Below are 4,586 nucleotides of genomic sequence, written 5' to 3'. Positions count from 1 at the left end.
ACTTCGCCTCTAGGCCGCCACCATTTTGTTTTTCAAAATGGCGGGAAGCCATTTTGAGAAATAAAATGGCAGCGCCCGGGAGTGGTGAAAAGCCGCAATTGGCGGCGGCGGCAGTGGCAGCAGGGGTAGGCAGGGGCCGTCCGAAAGGCCTCTGTAGGCCGCATCCGGCCCGCGGGCCAGAGATTGCTGACCCCTGGTCTTGACTCTTAGGCAAAGAAGCTACCAATCTTATAGGCAGCTGCAACTTTCTTCCTTCAGAGTTCCAGCAGGGCATTCCAAATTAGGGTCAGATCTCTTCACCAAAAGACTCCCATTCATGATGCTTTGAGGCTTCGCCATTATTCTCAACCTTTCTGGGCTTTAAACAAAACTTGCCTTGTTTTCTTGTCCTTTACATACTTGGGTGTCTCCAGCTGTTGCCAAGGTGGAAAGTTACATTGAAGAAATTGCTCCGTTATAAGCTGAAATATTTCAACCTGCAGCAGACACCCTATAATTTAAAAAGAAAAGGGGGGGGGGAGGAAAGGACCGCATTAGTAACTAAACAAAGCTGACTAAAAAGCTGGAAAATAACACCTCTCAAGATACAATTCAGCAGTTTTCCCTTGTGTAAGGGCAAGCCCTGTCTCCAGCGCTTAAGTAGGAAAAGGGACTCCCAAAGATTATCTATTTGCCACCATCCACTACCATGTGACTCAGTAACTTAGTGGGAAGTTACTGAGGAGGTTACCTTACATTTTCCTGCCTCTACAGAGACTTTGGGTGATATGAATCCTATAGGTCATATTCAGCCGAAGTTAAAAAAAAAACCATAAGCCTTAATGTGACATTCCTATTCTACTCACAATGCAGATGGTGTTCTGGGTCTTGGATGGTTGTCCAGCCTATGGCCAAGCTTCCCTGAGGGAAGGGAGATAGGCAGCACCCTCATGCCTCTCCATCAGTCAGAAAATCTCAGCCTTTTTGTCTCTTTCTCTCTCTGTGCCCATTATCACACCTTGACTGAGGTGTACTGAATCATTCTATGCTCTGCAGTCATAATAAAGTATCTAGCTCTATCCCACCCTGCCCGCACACAACACTGAAATCGTTTTCTGATTTAAATTTGCTGGGAAGAGACTTGTTTTGCCATTTTTGTTACATATCCAATGTCATATGTAGGCCATTCTCACGTGTACCAACCACCTTTGAGCTAACCTGGCAACAGAGCAGATGGTCTAATATTGCTGACTGAGAAGACTCATTAATCAGTGGCTGCAGTAGCAGAGCTACAGCTGGGATCTCTTCACCTGCTCTTCTGCACATGGGGAGGGAAGAGCAGCCTTTGCAGCCCTGCTGGGTCTGAAATTCTTTTCCTACTGGGATCCAAAGCCACTCTTGGAAGGCCCTGTTGGAATAGTCCCTGGTGGACCATAAGACTGTAACATGAAGAGAACTCTCTTCCCACCTGTTTGAATAGACAATGTGAGGGAAAAGCACAAGAACAAAAAAATCTGAAACTGAATCAGGCCCTTTCCCCATGAAATTGCTAAAGGGCATGTATTTGACCAGATTTTGTAGTGAGACCTGTAGGCTCAGATATAGGCTAAGGAGATGTGGGTGGATCATGTGTTCCTCCCACTGTTTTATACTCCCCACATTCCTCCACAGGAACACAGAAAATGAATTTAAAGCAAACATCAGAGATGGGAATGTGTGAGCAGCAACAATGCAGATGAGGCACACTCTGCAACTTCAAGAGAAATTATGGGTGGAAGCCATAGCAGCAAAGAACATGTGGATTCTTAATTATAGGAGAAGTTTCCATGGCCTGTCCCTGAGCAGCCTAAGCTCAGACATGGCTATGAATGTAACCCATGGGGTTATTTCCTCACGTGGGAGATAAAATCTCTTGTTGCATGGTTCACCACCATCAAAGATTAAGCACCATGAAACCTCCTGGACCAGGACTGTGAGTACAGCCAAGTGTTCCTTAGGACTTCACTTCTTCACCAATTAACAATTTGTAAGCCGCTCTCATAGCCTTTTGGCTGACGAGCAGAGTATAAGTAAATTATTATTATTATTATTATTATTATTATTATTATTATTATTATTATTATTTCTGTTTATAGATCTTCCCATAACCTATTTTGATTCTTCTGGAAGCCAACTAGCAGTTGGGTAGCAGCATTCTCCAAAGTCTGCTTCTTTCTCGGTCAGAGCAGTGGAATGAATCTTAATCCCACCTAAAAGAGCCTTCTTCCCAAGCCTGCCTTTAAAGGCCAGAGATGGCAGCTATACTGAATCTGGACCAGGAACTGACATTCTGTGGGGAGAACAGGTTGCCTACCTGCAGCTGTGGTTCTTTGAGTGGTCATCTGTAAACTCGCATATCTAGGTTATTCTGCACCTGCATGGAGATCTCTGAAGCTTCTAGAGCCCTGCCTCATTGTCCACATAGCAATAGTATTTCCATTTCTATACTGCTTCGTAGTGAACTCACACTAAGCGGTTTACAATTTGTAAGCCAACTGCCTCCAACAAGCTTTGCCTAGACACTTCTTGAAGAGTCCTCAGGGCCATAAGCTCCTACAGAATGAAAAGACAAACTGATGAACTGCCACAAATGCCAAAATGCTGAGACTTTCTAACACGCCTACCACAATAGAAGATGAAAAAAAAAAACTTCTTGGTTTTAGCAGGAATGCACAGCTTATAAGCATGTAGGCACGGGGGGGGGGGGGGACACAGCTGTAATGACTGGGCCTCCAGTCATTTGAGGACTCCTCTCAAACCACAAAAGGTTAAGCTGGGGGGAAGTACATGCTAATGAGAATTTACATCGTAGCTGACCTAAGGCCCAACTGGCCAATCAGTAGAGCAGGACCGGGTTTTTCAAGAACCTTCCGCCAGAGGTCTTTAAAAGGCCTCTGAGACCATGTGGCTTTTTTTTAGTCTTCTTGTTTTGGGAACCCAGCTGATTGGACCTGTGCCAAAAGGGCAGGCTTAAGGGATGCAAGTTGCGCTAGGCACCAGCTCCTTGCATCCAAAAACCCATCAAGGACTGCAGAACCCATCTCTGTGTGTGTAGCTTAGGAAATGTGATAGCTAGTGCATCTAGGCTTTTGTAATGTTTATCTTTTGGCTTGCCAGAAATGAACATCTTGTAACTATACATTCTGTAGCTGCGAGGCAAGGAGGCCTTGCATGAATGATACCTGTCTACTTAGAATAAATACCTTTCTTTAAAAATATCTGCTGTCTCTGTACTCTTATACACGTTCCTTAGCTCGGTCATCGCTTGTGTAGGTTAGCAAGGGAAAGAACCTAAGTCCTTAGCAAGTCCCAGTGTGTGCTAAGGGGAGTTCATTGGAGATTCACTGGGCAGTGGCAGCTTGACTAGAGGATCTCAAGGGGTCTCATTCAGCTCAGCAGGGAGCAGGAACAGAGACCCATGAGACTCTAGGGGAAATTAAAGGGATCCGCTGGGTCTAAGGGCCAAGAACAGGGTGGCTGTTTGGCTGCTTGGATCCGAGGGATCATCACAACAGCTCTAGAATTTTCTCATATGTGTGAGTCACAGAAACCATTAAGAACATGTGACTTTGGGCCAGAATCATGTTGGTTCACTTTGCTAGTGGTTTTTAGAGTTGTATAATGGTAGTGAAGGAAGGCAGATAAATTCTGATGCTTCCAAGGAGCCTATTTTTCCAGTGTCTTATGTTCTTGATGCCTGCACCACTTGTGGACTTTTCCTGCTCCCACTGTCTTCATCACTGAAGGAGGCCAATAATATTCTGGACATCACGTCCTGTACAGTTCCCAATGTAAGTTAGTGATTTAATAATAAAACAGCTTTCATCCTATTTTTCTCCATACAGTACTATAGAACTAGATTTCAAAATGAAAGTAAACAGATTATGAAACAAACCTATCAGAGATGTTTCAGCAAATGGTCTGCCATCTCTGTGGAATATTACACAAGGAAGTGCTTTATGTTTGTCTTGTAACTGGAGATACCCTCTTCTGGAGCACCCCAGGACTCCAAGCAATATCTATCCAGTAAAGATAAGGGGGGCGGGGGGGGGGAGAGAATGTGAAGAACATTGACCTGCTCTTAAAGTGAAACAACACAAATTTACAGTGATTAATACATGCTATTACAGCTTTCATATAAGAAAAAGACTCTTCCACATTTTCCGTAAATTCACAGTCTTCACATACAGCATTCCTTGTTCTAAAGGTGAGAAGGTCATTTTGCTTTGTGCGTTTTGGAAGATTAATTTAACACTTACCATGTGTGGCTGAAAGTTCTCAGCAGATAAACTGCAACAGGACCAGGCCAATCTGTGATTAACTTCCTGGGCACTCAGGTTGTGGATCTCTGAGGATGAATGTAGGTGTGGTGAAGGACTGGAGCTTTCCCAGCACTGCTTCTCAACCATAGGATACAGCAGGGAGAAAGAGGGAATCTGACACGGTGGCTCCAGAATCTGACACTAGGAAAGGGTATAATGAATTTAATCACTCTCCCTTTAGGAGATGTGTGAGCTCAGAGTTATGGGAAAGGGCACTACCTGTTCTATGGGACAGTGGTGCGATTC

General features: G+C 44.4%; 1 long non-coding RNA gene across 1 annotated transcript; it reads right to left on the bottom strand.

The window, feature by feature from the left end:
• Positions 1-369: 369 nt before the first annotated feature.
• Positions 370-4,586, bottom strand: LOC121917982. Its single transcript, XR_006101135.1, has 4 exons — positions 4,560-4,586; positions 4,278-4,481; positions 3,914-4,037; positions 370-490 (listed from the first exon to the last, which is right to left on the bottom strand). It is a non-coding gene; the product is annotated as an uncharacterized LOC121917982 (long non-coding RNA).

This window comes from Sceloporus undulatus, unplaced genomic scaffold (genome assembly GCF_019175285.1).
Source record: "Sceloporus undulatus isolate JIND9_A2432 ecotype Alabama unplaced genomic scaffold, SceUnd_v1.1 scaffold_2469, whole genome shotgun sequence".
Lineage (NCBI taxonomy): Eukaryota > Metazoa > Chordata > Lepidosauria > Squamata > Phrynosomatidae > Sceloporus > Sceloporus undulatus.
This window is presented reverse-complemented; position numbering and strand designations above follow the sequence as displayed.